The sequence below is a fragment of the Mya arenaria genome, chromosome 14 (genome assembly GCF_026914265.1).
Source record: "Mya arenaria isolate MELC-2E11 chromosome 14, ASM2691426v1".
NCBI lineage: Eukaryota > Metazoa > Mollusca > Bivalvia > Myida > Myidae > Mya > Mya arenaria.
In genome coordinates this window covers 52852292-52871336 of record NC_069135.1, presented here as the reverse complement: position 1 = coordinate 52871336, position 19045 = coordinate 52852292, and positions in this window count along the sequence as shown.

Genomic DNA, 19045 nt, shown 5'->3' with positions numbered 1-19045 from the left:
AACGGTCATATACAAATGTGTTGAGTGGTCCAGCTACTAGTGTTTCCCAACATTGACACGTTGGAAGGGCGCTTATATCTTAGAACAATTTAGGACAAAGCACAAACGGTCATATACAAATGTGTTGAGTGGTTCAGCTACTAGTGTTTTCGCAACATTGACACGTTGGAAGGGCGCTTATATCTTAGAACAATTTAGGACAAAGCACAAACGGTCATATACAAATGTGTTGAGTGGTTCAGCTACTAGTGTTTCGCAACATTGACACGTTGGAAGGGCGCTTATATCTTAGAACAATTTAGGACAAAGCACAAACGGTCATATACAAATGTGTTGAGTGGTTCAGCTACTAGTGTTTCCCAACATTGACACGTTGGAAGGGCGCTTATATCTTAGAACAATTTAGGACAAAGCACAAACGGTCATATACAAATGTGTTGAGTGGTTCAGCTACTAGTGTTTTCGCAACATTGACACGTTGGAAGGACGCTTATATCTTAGAACAATTTAGGACAAAGCACAAACGGTCATATACAAATGTGTTGAGTGGTTCAGCTACTAGTGTTTCGCAACATTGACACGTTGGAAGGACGCTTATATCTTAGAACAATTTAGGACAAAGCACAAACGGTCATATACAAATGTGTTGAGTGGTTCAGCTACTAGTGTTTTCGCAACATTGACACGTTGGAAGGACGCTTATATCTTAGAACAATTTAGGACAAAGCACAAACGGTCATATACAAATGTGTTGAGTGGTTCAGCTACTAGTGTTTTCGCAACATTGACACGTTGGAAGGACGCTTATATCTTAGAACAATTTAGGACAAAGCACAAACGGTCATATACAAATGTGTTGAGTGGTTCAGCTACTAGTGTTTCGCAACATTTACACGTTGGAAGAACACTTATTTCTCGGAACAGTTTAGGACAGTGTACAAATAATGACGATCAAGGACAGCTGTGTTGAATGCGTCAACTACGAGTTTCGGACGGAGAGTCTAGGGCTGGGAGATGATAATCCAAGACGGTTCATCTCTCCTCAGGTACTGCTGGATGGTTGGCTTAGTTTTCAAGGGTATTTACACTGTAATCTCAGGTATTGCTGGATGATGGCTTAGTTTTCGAGAGTAGCAACTCCGTAATATCAACACTTTTTCTAGTAGAAAATGTATAACAGTACACTTCTAATATTATATTACTGCAGTACATATTTCGTTTTGCATCATGGTTTCTGATGACAAAGTGTCAGTATAGCAATCTTAAGAATAATTACATTTAGTATATGTACGGTTATATTTGAAATACTATATTATCATATTACTTCGAAAGAATTCAAGGGCTCGTTACGAGTACTGGACATGTTGTTACGGCGCAAGTTATAGGCTTTCACTTGATATATGCATTTATAAATGCAACGGTATGTAAATCTCTTGACTAATGATAAAAACAAAATAAATGATTTGATTTGTGTTCAATCAGAGCGGATCACCGGTTCCAGAACTCCAATCGCTGATATCATGTTAAAAAATGAATTGCCGTATGTGGCAAATCGTTCCTTGAAAACCGTAATAATCCTCCTCTCGTTTTGGACTCGTGTTGATTCCTACTTGATTGGGTGTTTCCTTGTAATGTTAAAATGCATACTATACAATATTCCATACATGCTTATATGCATTTACATAATCTATTCTTTTTATCGAAACGTATAAATATCTCTGAATAAATGTGCTGAAAACAAATCAAAATAATCGTACGTTACATACATTTTTTCTTCACATGACGCTATTTACTTCGTAACATATGTTCAATACAATGTAAAAATACCATATAGAATTTAAAAACAGTACAGTTAATAATCCAGGCTGGGAAATCATTGAAGCCCTAAAGTTTTGTTGTACATGTGTTCAAAAAGCTTCAACATCTCCCCCTTGTTTTCTTGGTCGTTTTTAGAGATTTATTCGTGCTTAATTAAAAAAAATCGGGGAATAGAGAAACTTTTAAACTTAATTTGATAAACTTGATGCAAATAGCGTGACTTTGTTGACGTAAAATTTGCATATCGAGGGGTGAAAGCGAAAAGGTTCTAAGTGACATTAAATAAAGAAGCAGATAGAACCTTTTCGCTTTCACCCCTCGATATTGTAACATATACATGCATTATTAAATCAGTGTTTAACTATCTTGTTTAATCACTGGTCGTGTGTCTTTGGTCAAATTAATTCTTCTTTAAAATGTAAGTTCCTGAGTATTGTTCTCCAGTGCTAGATCTTTTCTAAATTCTTGGAGTTTATTAGAATTATGTCCGGATTACATTATTCTTCCTTTGTGGGAAAAATTCTAGAAGATTTGTTGGATTTAAATGACGCTCATATAAGGTTTTCAAAATTACATGTGGATTAGATGATGGGAACATTAAAAAAAATACCAGCATCAGTGAAGATATTTTGTGAATATTTGGCCATTATGTTCTTCAATTTACAGATTTAATATTGCTTTTGTAAAACTATTAGTAAATACAAAATATGTACAAAACATGTTGTTCAAGTTTTGCTGGATTTTCTTCCTTTGTAGCGTACTTTGTGAAAAAATCCCTTAATTCACGAAACGAAAATTAACTTAACTGGTTGTCTTTTTATCATTTCTTTCTTTCTTTTATTACGCTCAACACATTATACATTAATGTGAATGGAGGTAGACATTATATTATAATATAATATAATTCTAATATAAAAAACAACTAATGAACCAGGTTTTTGGGGTCAGATGTTAAAGCATAATATATTTGAATTTAAAATGACATAAAATAAACTTAATCATAACTAGTTATAGCCGAACTACTCATCTTTAAAATACTAGGTTATATTGCCAGGCGGGTTTCGCAATAATTTAAATGCAAAAGATATGAATTTGCTTGTGAGTATAAGCTTTTCAAAATCATTCTCACGTGACGCTTCACTGCCAATCATATCGCTCATCGGCCATTATTCTTATATGTTTAACATGGTTCAAACCCACATAAATTATCAAAGTTAAACAACCAGCATCTCTACCTCTGTTTTAATTGTTGTATATACAAGTTCAAGGAATCAAATGATAAATATTTCAAAGAGATTTGGTCAAGATCGTCGGCATTCACGGTACTTAATTCCGTTATACTTAGTACTTCATAAACACCGTGGAACAATTGACCTAAAAGTCTCGTTTTATTGAATGTGCGTGAGATAGGGGAGAAAACTCTTATTCCAATGATTTCCTATGTTACAATTAACTTTTCTGCAATAGTTCTGCAGTGTCAGTTGACTGCTATTTAAAATAATTATACTAATATGGCAAAACCCGGTTAAATACCGGCTTGCGCCATTATAATTTTCTACGGGAAAGGATCTGGTAACTTGTGGTAGCAATGAATCTGACTCATTAATTGTTCATAATTACGAGATTTTCATAACAAAATCTCCAATGGTACAAACCAAAATATAGCGTAGTAGTGTACGGGAGGTATCCGACAATTATTGGTTAGTTATAATTGTAACATTGCAAATCTTCGACAATACCTCCGTCATAATTCCATACAACCAAATTGCTGGTTGCAACGGTACTTGAAACAAAACATACGGAACAAGCCTTACATTAAAGGAAAAAAACAACAACATATTTCCCTAGCCAACATATTGCATATAGTTTGAACCTCACAGAGTTTCGCCATTCTACACCTACAAATACAGTTTCAGGGCAATAAAACCCGACAGTGGCGTCGGCCAGGTCCTATTTGGCTAATTTATTTGCTTTGATTGCAAACTAGATGGTTGTTTAAGCATGCAGTATTAATGATCTGTAGCAAATTGTATCAAACCTCTTGGATATGTTGTCTTAGGCTAAGGTGATTTGTAGGCTAGTTTGCATAATGAAATGATTTCATTTATGAATAATATTTTTTCTATAATATTTGACCAATCAGTAAACCTTTTGGCTAACTTTGACCAATCCAAAAATTTGGCTTTTGAAGACCATAACATGCTCTTGATTGGTCAAGTGTTTACATTTGTTGCAACTGTATCTTCCATTAAATATACACGATATAGTTTTTTTTTGCATTTTTTGTTTATGAAAATTTGACTTAAATGATTAAAACAAAAAAGCATGTGTCTACATATACATGGTTTATATATTGGCGTTTTTTAACTTGGGAAAAATATTTATAAAAGCTTATGTTTTGATCTGTACACAAATTCTATGCTTTTTTGTTTTGATCATGGTTTTTGCGTGTATTAAGTGAAAGCATATATTGTGCCACATTGATAGTGTATAGTTGTTCGGATATGCCAGTCTTTTTGCCATGTAAACATTAATATAGTGGATTTCATGTAAATCGTCACGATAAAACTTACACTTACATATTAACGTTTTGTCTTGACCAATATAACCAAAGCGAACGTTTCTCCATTCTTCTCTTTGAAATACTATTTTATAAACAAAATATGCCTGAATACAAGGTTACTCGTATCAAAATGCATGCATAAAAACCATCCAATTTTAATGCCATATTTCATTAAATCTGTTCAAATTACAAGCATGAGAGAAATTGTTTTTGAACTGAACATGGCTTCGAACAATAATCGCCCGCTATCACATTCAGTGTACATAATCACGCTGAAGTCTTCCTTTTTGTGTGTGTGATACATGTAATCTCTGAGAGGGCATGAGAGCTTTCTAGTTTCTTAGGAGAGAAGGGTTGGTCCTAGCACAATTGTCTGTGATATGGACTGCAGTTTTGGCCGGACGAGCTATCCAATTGATCAGATTCGAACAATTCGGTCCATAGGTTTATCTCTTTGACAGATAATCATAAAAAATGCACAAAATATACAAAAAAAAAGATCATATTTAGTTCGTATTTTTTAATATTTCAAACATTCATGTGAATGTAAAGGATTTTTTGAAATATTAGAAAAATGAAAGATGTAAAAATATGCATAAACTATTTAGTTTGAATATATGTTCTTAGACGTGCAATACATAGAAACAAAAGAACTACTCTGCCGGGTGGTATTCAATATTCATCTTAAATGATTCTGATGGTTATACATCATTGACTTCATTCACTCTATTATTCAGCTATTAATAACATGTAATCCGATTAGCTACATCGTTCTTAGATCCAGTTAAAACCAATATTTAAAACACGCCCAGCACATAAATATCCTAGATGTATTCATTGACATAAATTTGACTGGTCATCACAAAATGTAAACGAAAGGTGCAGAGAATATTGCAATTGACACATGACAAGCAGTCGTGCACCAAAAAGTATTTGATAGAACAGATTGGAGGACAGCAGGAGTGACCTTGAGTTGAATAGTTAGTAAGGATAATAGAATAGAAGACTGGTAATTTATAAGAATTTGGTACCTTAGTATTTACGAAAACCTCGTGAAAAAGCACGCGCATTAAAATATTATAATAGTGTACCTTGACATGTTAATCATTGTACATGTTATGGTCATTTAGAATGCCACCTACATTTACAGCCAATGCAAATGCAGATCAATCATAAAGTGCTAGGATAGTTTATTAAGAATTTCAACAATCGCCTGTGTTTAAATGTGTCCCGCTGCCACTCATCCGATACATAATACGTGTTCGCTATGATCACTCCGCCTATTCTTAGTCATTAAAATTTTAATTCAAGTCATCTGACTATTACATAGGTAGTAAATATTCACCACAAAGTGCACTATTATTTCACTTGACTATCTGCATTACTTCCCACTTGAGAATATAGGACCTTTGCAATAGACATTAACAAATCTCTTCCCTCCCGTCTGTCACATTATTATCAGTAAGCACAGTGTAATGCCCACAGACAATGTCTTTATTTAATCTGGGTGCCAGACCAATTATCGTCATTAAAGCCAAGCGCCTTTACGATTCGTAAATATTTGTTAAGTACATTTCTTATGGATGCAGATTCGGAGTGTTCGAATAATGGTTCCATTAGTATTTGTATAGCCAGGGCTTCTAAGGCAACCTCTAAAGAACCAACAATATGCATACATGTATATGCATTTGATTGCGTTCATTTAAGGAATGAATAGCGGGGTTGATGTCATTATCGGGGATATGAACGCAATTGGGTTGGTCAATGTGTGTGGAGTCCCCGATAATGACATCAACCCCGCAATTCATTCCTTATATTTACACCAATAGTTCATTATTTCATTCAAGAATTGTTAAAAGAATACTTCATTTCATTTAAGAAAACCTTTCAGTAGTCCGTTCTTACTCATTCTGTAAATAGAACGACCCGACTATAACCGGAAACATTTTTTTCAAATGACGTCATAATAACGCGGGAAAAGATCAACCACTTGAAATCACTTTAAAACGTAAAATTGAAACACTTCTGGTATCAATATGTTTAAAATATGATAAACTAACACTTTTTAAAATGTTGATCTATATTTTACGGGACCTGCAGACACAATACAACCAATAACAAGATCAATAGCTTTCATGTATATTGTTATGCAATGCATTACGATCCGAACATATCCGAAGATGTTGCGTTCATCGATTGATGAACGCAATTGCCGAAAGGCAGTTCATTTAAGGAATGGAAGTTGAGGTGTAAATATTTGTAAATGAATATCTGATAAAGTTGTGAGTTAATCATATATCTACGTATTGTAAACGTACTATTATTTAAGGGGCTTAAACAGCTGCTGCACCATTTTTTCAAAAAAATAATCTTGGAAAGAGCCAATTTTAGCGTAAAACTATGGAAACCATTGATATAAAAATGCTGACAAAAGATCAGATCGAAGTTTTCATATTAAAAAAAATGTTTTATGGCTAAAAGCTTTACTAAGTCATTAAGACTTAGTAAGACTTTTGGCATACAACAGTAAATAAGCAAACCTGCGATCTGATCTTGTGTCAGCAGTCTTATATCGCTGGTTTTAAGACTAACATTTACGCAAAGAATTGACAAATAGTGGTCAAACACTCAATCTGTTGGAGTGCAGCTTTAAGAATACTCATAGAATACTCATAAAACCACTACATTGGCTAAAAACAAAGTACGAATAGTGAGGAGCTCGAGTGTTTGAATTATAGTTTTACTAGTATGTGTTTAGTGAGGGCTTTTAATGAGGCCTAAAAATAATTTGTTTGGTTAGGGTAATATCCTTTTCAAAAATAGGTAGGGTAGGTAGGCTTTTCTTTTTATATAAGGCTTTATATAAGAATGTAATTTATGTAATTTTCATCATTGGATAATGGTGTTAAACTTTTTTCTATATAAGCATTTAAGGTTTTAAACTACATATTGAAAAAGCATTTATTTTTATTTTTATTTTTAGTTTTTCATTTTCTTTTCAAATTGACTATAAAAACGGTACGGTCGGCGCCTATTCCGTAGGTAGGGTCGGGTTACCCGAACCAAATGTATTTTTTTTGTAGGCCTGACCACCGTTTACTGACAAAGTCAGTGCTTAAACAGTGAAGAACGCGAGTGTTCCTAGTATAGTTCTGTTAGCATTTTCGTTAAAGTCATGGTTTCTTATGGCCACGTTTTATAAACAGACCTATATGCATTTGAAAGAACTCATTTGTAAAACGAATATTATATATATGATAAAGCTGTGAGTTAATTAGCATATCTAAGTATTGTAAGCTGAATAGCATTCACCACTTCAACAAAGGTAACCCTTCGTAATGAATGCCGATGGTAACATGCCTTAAAGCTGCACTCTCACAGATTTACCATTTTTACAACTTTTTTTTATTTTTTTGTCTTGGAAAGAGCAATTTTTTGCGTAAATATCTGAAAACCAATGATATAAGATTGCTGACAATAAATAAGATCGTAGATTTACATATTTTCGTTCGAAAATTAATGTTTTATGGTTTAAACCGTTACTAACGTTTTAAGAAAAATGCATAAAACATACATTTTTGAACTTAAATATAAAAATCTGCGATCTAATGTTTTGTCAGCCGTCTTATATAACTGGTGTTCATGGATTTTCGCAAAAATTGGCTCGTTCCAAGACAAAAAATAAAAAAAAGTTGTCAAAACGTTCAATCTGTGAGAGTGCAGCTTTAAAGAGCTTCGCGCATGTTTTTGTAAAATGCACTTGTTTGTTTAACGAAATTAAGTGTGGCAAATTATAAGGAGTGTTTAAACTAAGATACCAATAGCTGGAACCATCCAGCAAATGTTGATACTAGTATTTGCTCAAATATCGTCGTTGAAGACCACAATTGTCATTAGCGTTAAGGTCTCTTAATTACGGCTTTGTTGTTGCGTGACTGGTTTATTGACATTAACACGTGATGTTATCAATGAATTGTTAAAAGGTCAACATATCCAACACGCTTAATAATAAGTCCTGGTGGCCTAGTGGTGATGGCATCGGTTAACTATTTTTTCTTGACTTTAAGGGCGTGGGTTCGGACCCTATTTAAACCAGAATTCTTCTTTATGCTATACATAAGCCTTATGTATTTTTCTAGCACACCGGATAGGCATTTCCGGTGAATTCAGCCGAGCTGGAAAACTCCATCTGGCACCCCCCCCATGCCAGATGAGTCACGCGCTGTGACGTAATACTTTTCATTTCTTTTATTTTACACTCTATGTAACCATAATTATGAGATTTCAATAGATGAGTTCCATAAACATTAACTTTACAAATATATACCTTCAAAACAAAACAAAATAACCCTTTAAGGTATTAGCCGCGTAATACACACTTTTTTAAAAGCTTTAACCGACAACATAGTTATAATCACGGTACACTTTGGGACTTTTATCCAAATTTTGAAGATTTTTAACCGTGAATTAAAAAAGTTATTTATGTTTCATTACACCCACCCCCAAACTCCAAGGGCTACAAAGAGCGACAAGTAAATATTTTGTCTATATTTGAATTTTTTTCACATTATCAGAGATTCTGAAATAAACACAACAGTTTCTGGTAAAATAAACATCAGATAACAGAAAACTAAAGTTAAAACGAACACATTATTGATACACATGGAAAAAAATCATTTTGATTGATCTTATGATTCTCCGGAAAAGAGCAGTTTTTCGATGTTTGAAAATATATATAGCAGTTTTATAAAATTCATAAAAAATAGTTAACTATAAGGCAAGCTGCTGAAATCATTTTAGATATTATCTATGATGTCTATTAAACAATTTAAAAGACAATTTATGATAGTTTACCGTCCAGTTTTGAAGAAAATATACATAATGTCATGTTACCATACATTTTTATAGCTAATAAAATGCTTAAAAATCAACCTTTTTCTTGTAAAGAAATATAAAGCTTAATTGGACTTATTCATAAAATGTACTCTTTCAAATAAATGAATTTTACTTATGATACTAACTCAGAATACAGGGTTTAAAACAAATGAGTGTACTTTTAAACTAAAATATGTGAAGAAACAAGAACACTAAGTGGGCTTGCCCCTCCAAAAATATCAGAGTGAAAGTTCTCAACTTATGTTTTTTTTAATATTATAACATGTAAACAATCTCTGTGGGTAATTTGATGTATATCTGTTTTGTTTTGTCATTGTTATTCTAACAATTAGTTTTTTTCACAAGAATTCTTCACTCTTCAACATTTGAAGTTTGGTCTGTTCCCATGCTTTGTACTTGTAGTGTGTGCACAGATGATAACTCAATGCTGAGTCAATGCTGATTTGGTTTTCATGCACCTTCAGGTAATTTACCCATCAAGAATGTTTAGTGCTGTAAAGGAAAAAAGTTGTACTTTAAAGCCTTTCTAACTAATTAGTATAGATAATTATACTGCCATACATATACAAAATAAAATATAAACAGTTTAATATTTCTCGACATTATTTTGAAAAAACAACAACAAGCTGATACATACATGTATATATATAAAGAAAATGATTAAATTTATCAATAAAATTCATCATCATCATCATCATCATCATCATCATCATCATCATCACCACCACCACCACCACCACCACCACCACTTGACCACCATCACCACCACCACCACCACCACCACTTGATTATTGAATACAGTAGGTTTATAAAAACAAAAACCAAGTCAAATATGTTTTATATGAAATATTCACATCATCTCGATCAGATGCGACTGCCTTGTGGATGGACGTGGCTGTCAAATCCGCTCTCAAGGATCCAACATAGTATTTAATGCAGGCTGGAATTCTTCATAACCCAGTGTTGTTGACTAAGTAATATTCAGTCATTTTCCTGCCTGGAAGAAATTAGACTTCTGATTATCAACCAGCAGAAACTACCACCGTAAAATACAAATGCACAAGTATTATACATTCTGCACTAAAATCTGTTTTAGCCAAGAGTAAGGTTTGGTAGGCACAAATGTGTAGTTGTTGTGCATATGGTTGATAATGATTCACAACAGTATGGGGTTTTAACGAGACCGGTTATGACCAGTGGTGACCCATGTGAGAACCCCTTTGATGTCATCATGATTCATCACCCTGCACAAATGTAATTGGCCAAACAGACTTCCAAATCCCTGTCCCCCGGCTGTCACATTTACATCAGTGCCCACAGACAATGTCTTTATTTAACTTGGCCGCCAGATCAATTACCGTTATTTAAGCCAGGCGACTTTCAAGGAATCGTAAGTTCTGATTCAGGACATTTCGTAGAGAGAAATGGTCTTATTTACAAAATAATACAAATAAATACATTTTATTGTCTAGATACAAAGTCGGTTCATGGTAGTTCCCATGTGCCGAAAGTACGGTTTTACCGTATTTGTTTAAGCCAAGGGTGGTATTCATAAAACAAAGTTATTTCCTAACTTAAGTCATTTGGGTAATTTAAGTATCTCTGGTCATTTTTAAATAACTTTTAATATATGAAATACTTTATTTCCATTGATGTTATTGAATATACAATAATTTATTTTTAAATCACTCCTTTCTTTGATTATGAACTTTTTGAGATATCGACTTAAATAAAGAAATGACTTAGGATGTTTTAATAGACCACTGTTTTGAACAAACAATGTGATACTAAAATAAAGAATTTACACACTTGTTTATGAATTCATAGAACTCAATTTAGGCAAAAACAAAGCCTTACAAGTAACATTGGTACCAGGTTTTAATACTTTGAACTTTCAAATCTTCATTGTGAAAAAAGTCGCTCTCTAATACATTTTAATTTGGAGGTTTTAGATATCATTCCTTCCTGAAACATACACTATAGCCGGTAGCGTACTTGATAAGCGCTGTTCCCAGCAAATTCACCAATTTTTCAAGCTTTTTTTCCAGATTTTGTCCGTTGTTTAAAACTCCTTTAGGTTACACACCACCATTGTTTTTCCCTATATAATTCAATGTAAAATTATAATTTTTAGACAACATTTAAAGGCATTTCGAGCGAATGCAGGCTATGATAACCACATATATTCTTAAAGTACAAGCTTTGAATTACATTTTAAGCCAATAAAAAAGGGGGGTCAAGTTATTCCTAAGAAAAATCACTCCACTTGAAAAACAAACTCTAAAAATTGCACCGTCCGCCATGACAGTTCTTCCAAAATGACCTTTCAACTATAGGGCAGCGGTTTATGCTTTAATCTCTACTCTAAATGATAAATCAAGCAAGAATTGATACTTAAGGTATAAAAGTTTCACGAATAATGATACTTGTGATTTACAGTGTATTGAGCATGTGAAAACATGTCTATCAATCATAAGAACTTTTTTTTTTATTGAGAATTTTCCACACAACGGAAGTACATATGACGTAATGGTGACGTCATTCCTATAAAATAGAGGAGTAATCGACAGCGTAGCTGCTGTGTGCAATATGCGTGGGCTTGGAAACTACGGTTATCTTACACTGATATGTAACTTTAAACATTAGCCCAACACTTCTTTGCCTTGATGCCTTTCAAGGACTGATATTAAAATATACAAGTGTACACTTTAAATAGATTTTAAGTTCCTTCGTTATATAAATTATGTTTTTCTACAATTATTCTGCAATAATCTGCTAAATATTTGTAAATGAGAGATTGCGGATGTTTTCCGGAACAGTCTGATAAGAGATAAAAGGATAATATGCAAATACCGACATTAACTACATTTTTCACTCAAGGCTATTTTATATTTCTGTTAGCGATTTATAATTATCATTAATTGCCTATTATATTTAACAAATGACGAGAGTTGATGCCTGTATTAAGGATTAATTATATATATAAAGTGTGAGTGTATAAATCAGTTTTGCCATAAGCAAAACTGAAAGGGGAAAAGGTTGCCACATTCATATATGTTCATTTTTTTACCGCATAGTTCACTCTGAAAATGTTATCTTATAGCTTTGTTTGAATAGCATTGATTCTAGCAACCATTTACATATCTAAGATAAAAGAGTTGCCTTCGATGAAACGATTTCAGATATGGATACACAAGAACTAGCACACAGTCTGTTCAAAATAATGTTCATAATGTTATTTAGTCGGTAGAAGTGTACATACATGTTTGCTTTACATTAACTGCTGAAATTAACAAGAAAGCTCTAAATAAGTTGCGTGCAATCATGCAAGATCCTTTTCGTTAATGTTACGTTCCAAAACAAAAAACGTCCAAATGAACTTTTTTCTACGAGTAAAGTCCTTAAGTTTAACTGCTCAATTGAAATAACTACGCGATCTGCTTCCAGCGTTGTTTAATGTAAAGATTTTTTATATTATAAACCGTTCATATCCATCAGAAGTTGTCTTCAATCGGGAATTGCCGAGGTATTCCAAATGACTCATTATGTATAGATTACACAAGACGCACTTATGTTAGGCAAACATTACACTCCAAGTGCGCACCCTCTAATTAAAATCCTTGGGTCGCTCTTGATCTTGCGGCCTTTTCTGCATTAACCGAATTATACAAGGGCAATACGTTTCATGTGCGTGCAGCAAAAAGCATTACAGCATAATGTAATCAAACTGCTCTATTCGAGATTGTTTGCGTGTCTATAATGTGCAATAATTCACAAATTTCTATGTTTAAAAGAATTTAGAGAAATCAGCTTAGTAATTGATGGTAACTTGTAAAAATATATTAGATTTTGAAATTAAAAAAAATACTGCGTATAAAATAATTAGATCTAGTAACAAAGAAAAAAAATACAAAGATACAAGAAAAGACGCATACATGCAGAGTACAGTAATGTAGGACACTAGGTCACGCCATGAATGCAAAGTAATGCAAGAAATATGTCAAGCGATGGATAAACGCAAAGTAAAGTAATCCATTTTTACAAGAAACTAGGTCTCACCACGGATACAAAGTATAGTTTTGTATGAAACAAGGTCACTCCAAGTTTTTACGGAAAGTATGGTAATGTTGGAAACTAGGTTGAGCCATGGATATACGCCAAGCGGACAAAAGCAACGTATAGTAAGATAGGGAACTAGGTCACACCACGGATATTAAGTATTTTTTTGTATGAAGCTAGGTCACAAAACAAACGTATACTAAAAGTGAGGAAATTTACGCATACCAAGTTTCAAAGTGTACCTTTTTTATGAAACCAACTCACGCCCCGAACATACACACATAATATCTAGTAGTGGAGGAAGCTAGTTCAAGTCATTGGTGCATTCTAGAATAGTTTTGTATAAAACTAGGTCATGCAACGGTTGCAATTCATATATAATTATACGAAAATTGGTCTCGCCACAGATATACACACATTTAAGATATATACGGAACTAGGTCAAGCCTGCAGTTTAGTATAATTCTGTACTAACTAGGTTCCGCCATGGATATAAGACATCCAAATTTATTAAGCAAAGTAGGTCGCGCCATGGATGCTTTTAGTATAGTTGTGTATGAAACCTAGGCCACACCAGGGGTAAAGGCAAAATATTTTGAAGGAGGAACTAGGATTCGCCATGGATATAGTTTTATATTACTAGATCACGCCACAAAAATACGCAAAATATATAAATAGAAGGAACTAGGATTCGCTATGGATACATTTAAGAATAGTATTTAATAAAACAGGATCACATGGATATACTTATTAAAATGAAAAAAACTAGGTCAAGCAACGGATGCATTTTAGAATATGACAACGTACATATATGAGAACACTCGCTTAGGTGAAACCTTTGCGAAGTACATGCATAACTCTATTATGTTATACTTTTTGCAGACCATAAAGAGGATTTTTAAAAAGTAATTGAAAATGACTTATTTCAAAAACAATTCTGTTATGCCATCATCTGACCCGTGTGACACCTAGACTAGGAAAGTTACTTAAATTAGGAAATGTCTTACGATGCTTTATGAATACCACACTTACAGTTTTGACTAGCAAATAAAGGCCATTGGCCATACAATCTGAACAAATTCATATCTTAATATATACGCTCTGTCATTATTTTACCATATTTACCAAACTAAAAAAACACACATATATTACCATTTTATAATGTTCTCAGACAATGTCTTAATTCAATTTCGCTACCGGTGATGATGTTCAATAATGATATAATATCGATGTAGCTAATCGGATTGCTCAATAAAATTAACGGACATATGCAGTAAATGGAGTCAATGACGAATGACCATTAGATTGACCTAGGTTGCATGTTGAATGCCACCCCTCAAATATTGTGATTTAATAAGTCAGACGACCTACATTGGCTTGTAAAAATTCGTTAGGAACATTATCTGGAAGAAAACAATTTTGCTTACAAATAGAATTAGTTTTCGTTCCTGGAATATTCTTTTCTAGGTCAGATCGTAATTGGTCAAACAAACTACCAAATCTCATCCCTCCCGTCTGTCACATTTGTATCTGTAAGCACAGTGTATTGTCCACATACAAAGCCTATATTTAACTTGGTCGCCAGATCAATTATCGTCATTTAAGCTACGCGACTAGAAATCGTAAATTCTGGTTCAGGACATTTTTTGTGGAGAAATGAATGTCATTTACAATGGAAATACAAATAAAAGCATTATATATTGTTTGAATTCAGTCGAGTCATTGTAGATACAAAGCGGCCAAAGTACGGTTCTACTGTATTTGTTCAAGAAAGGGCCGGTTTTTATAACGCATCTTAAGTTATTTCCTAACCTAAGTCATTTTCCTTATTTAATTATCTCACTGGTCCTTTTATATCATAACTTTATAATATTTGAAATATTTTTGTATTGATATTTAATATACATTAATTTATTCTAAAATGACTTATAATATTCTTTTAATTTGACTATGGACATTTAAGATATTAACTTAAGTTAAGAGATCACTCAATATGTTTTATGAATATCGGCTCAGGTCATAACTTGCCACCGTTTTTGAACAAACAATATGAATCATAAACAAAGAAGTTACACACTTTTACATAAATGTTTCAATTTGAAATTAGGCGCGAATAAAGCATTGAACGTACAATTGGGTTTAATGTTTTGAACTTCCAAATCTTCGTTTATAGAAATTTTGCTCTCAGATACATTTTAATTTGAAAGTTTCCAGCTTATTAACCAATTTGTTCAGCTTGCCTTTCTTCATATTTTTCTGTAGTTTAAAACTCCTTCAATAGAGAAAAATCGACAACGAAGTTGCTGTGTGCAATATGCGTGGGCTTTGAAAGTTAAAAGGTCATTATGCGCACTTTCCGTTACGCTACGGTTATCTTACACTGATATTTAGTTTAGTTTAAACATATTTATTTTACAACGATTGTAAAACAAGTTATTACAACATTATATTAATCACTCTCGTTGGCACGATTTTACGCGAGAGTGTGGTCTTGTGTTGTGGGGGAAACCGGAGAACCCGCAGGAAACCCACTTGTCCGGCTTGGTGACCACAAACTAAACTCACATGAGCCCAAGCCGGGAATCGAAACCGGGTCGCCTAGGTGAGAAGCGAGTGCGCTAACCACTGCGCTAACCGGACACTGATATTTAACTGTAAAATTAGCCTAACGATGCTTTGCCTGTTTGCCTTTCCATGGCTGATATCAAAATATACAAGTGCACAATATAAATAGATCTATAGTTCCTTCGTCATATAAATTATGTTTTTCTCTGATTATTCGGCAATAATCTGCTAAATATTTTTATATGAGAGATTGCAAAAGTTTTCCGGAACAGTCTGATAAGATATTAAAGGGACATATGCAAATATCGACATTTAATACATTTTTCACTCAGGGCTTTTATATATTTCTGTTAGCGATTTATAATTATCACTAATTGCCTATATATATATATATATATATATTACAAATGACGAGAGTTGATGCCTGTATTTAGGATTTATTATATATAAAAAGTGTGAGTGTATGAATCATTTTTGTCTTAAGCAACGGTTCGTGTAACAGCTTGCTACATTCATATATGTTATGTATACTACATTGTGAAAATGTTATCTAATAGCTCTGTTTGAATAGCATGGATTATACCAACATTTTCAATATCTAAGATAAAGGAGTTGCCTTCGATATAACTATTTAAAAAATGGATACACAAATACTAGCATACAGTTTGTTCTAAATAATGTTAAAATTTAATAAAGCCTCTAGAAGTATACATGTATGTTTGTTTTTCATTTACTGCTGAAATTTACAAGAACACTCTAATTTAGTTGCGTGCAATCGTGAGTGATGTGTGATGTGGTCCAAATTTGGTCTGTCGGACAGCGTAAACTGCTTTATTTTAGAAGGGTTGCGTGCGAATAATGTGCACTAATTCAAAAATAATGGCTTTGAAAACTGAGTATTTGATAATAACTGCACGCAAGTGGCGAAACATAACTTAGCATGTTCTAAAAAGATGTGTCCCCCTCAACACAAGACGACACTCTTTCGTGAAATCGTGGCAACGAGAGCGATTAATATGATATTGTAATGATTACTTTCATTTATATCTCTGTAAAATATATATGATTGAACTATAACTATAGTTTTGGTTTTGGTGTAACATAACTGATGATCATAACACATTATACAAGTAAAACATTACCAACTTTTCTCAATCGGTCTATTGAACTAAACAAAATAGTTTTAATATGGTTGTCAATTTATGCATATAATGTGAGATAAATACTAGTATATTTTATCTCTAAAAAGCATACAAATTTGCAAGAGCCCTTTCCTTAAATCTGCGTGCAAAAACAAAACTTTTCATGTCAATATGGAAGAATAAATATGCATTCGGAACACCTCGGCTATTTTCCTTCAAAAACGACCTCGGATGTATGCCGGTACATCAGTAGAAGTAGTTCGTAAACTGTTAGATAATAGTATTAATTGTTTGTAGAGTTTTAACGTGTTTTGTGTATTACTAAGTCTAAATTGATTGCCATCGAGAAGTATTATTGCACGAAATATTATGATTACCAAGAGTTAGGTCATTTAGTTTAATTGCTTATTGCTTTACAGTAAATTGAAATTACTACTTGCAGCGTAGTTAAATGTAAAGATTTCTGACATTGTAAACTGTCAATATACATCCGAGGTAATTGTCGATGGAAATGACCGAGGTGTTCCGAATGACTAAATATGCACAGATTACACCAGAATGCACTTATGTAAGCCAAATATTACGCCCCAAGAGCGTAATTAAAATCCTGATCTAAGCGACTTTTTCTGCATTAACCGAGTTATACCAGACACTGCGATTCATGTGCGTGCAGATATGAGCCTTACAGGCATAATGTAACCAAATTGCTTTATTCGAGAAGATTTGCGTGCCAATAATGTGCACAATTTCACAAATTTGTGTGTTTAAGAGAACTTAGGGAAACCAGCTTAGAAATTAATGGAAACTTTAAGCAATATATTACATTTTGGAATTTGAAATAAATAAAAATAATAATAACTCTGAGTATAAATTACTCGATCAAAGAACAAAGTATCTAAACACACGGATACCGGAAATATTGAAGCAGAAAAATAAAACGAGCTGCGTGTGACAATGACGTAAAACATTTGCTGGCAAAAAATCAGAGCGAAGTTTTCATATTAAAAAAATGTTTTATGGCTAAAAAATTACTAGTTAACGCAGAAAAATGAATTTTGGGCATACAAAAGTAAATAAGGAAACCTGCATTCTGATCTTTTGTCAACAGTCATATATCACTGGTTTCCAGACAGACAGACAAAGATTGACTGATTCTAGGACAAAAAAATAAAAAAAAGTGGTCAAAACGGTCGATCTGTGAGAGTTCAGCTATATAAAGTAAGAATAGTGTAGAGTGTTTGAAGTATAGTTTTTTCTATGTATGTGATTAGTGAGGTTTTGAAATGGCCACAGTTTAAAGACAAAGTCGGTGTAACTATATGTCATCATTGTAGAGCGCGAATGTTCAATGTATACATTACTGGGGACTTACACATTCCTCAGATACCACAAAAATCACTAATATTCAGAAAAGAGCGATTAAGCTAATAATGAAGTCGGGAACTAGCCACTGTGAAAACATATTCAAACAGTCAGGGTTGCTATCTTTTGAAGACAGGTGCTCTTATCATCTTTCATCACTTGTTTTCAAATGCATGAAATGTTTTATTCCTTCGTACTTTACAGAATTGTTAACATTTGCCAAAAATGAGCACTATAGCTTGCGTTCTTCAGAAAACAAGGATCTTTTTGTTGTAAAACCTAGAACAAACTATATCAAAAATACATTTGCCTATAAAGCAATGAAAATTTGGAATTCTCTTCCTACATACATTAAATGTCAAGATAAGCTACCAGCCTTTAAACATGCATTAAAAGGCTACTTATTGGCAGAATAATTTTATCACATGAAAAACAATCTTGACACTTTATTTAATTCATATTATAATAAAAAGTTCATTGTTTACATGAATTGTGAATTGTGTTATGTACGTATATGACATTCTTGCAACAACTTGTAATGGATACTACCAAATATGTAAATGTTGAAAATATATTGATTGAATGTGGTTTTACTGAATATATTTACATTATTAACAGTATGAAATTATTGTAATTTATA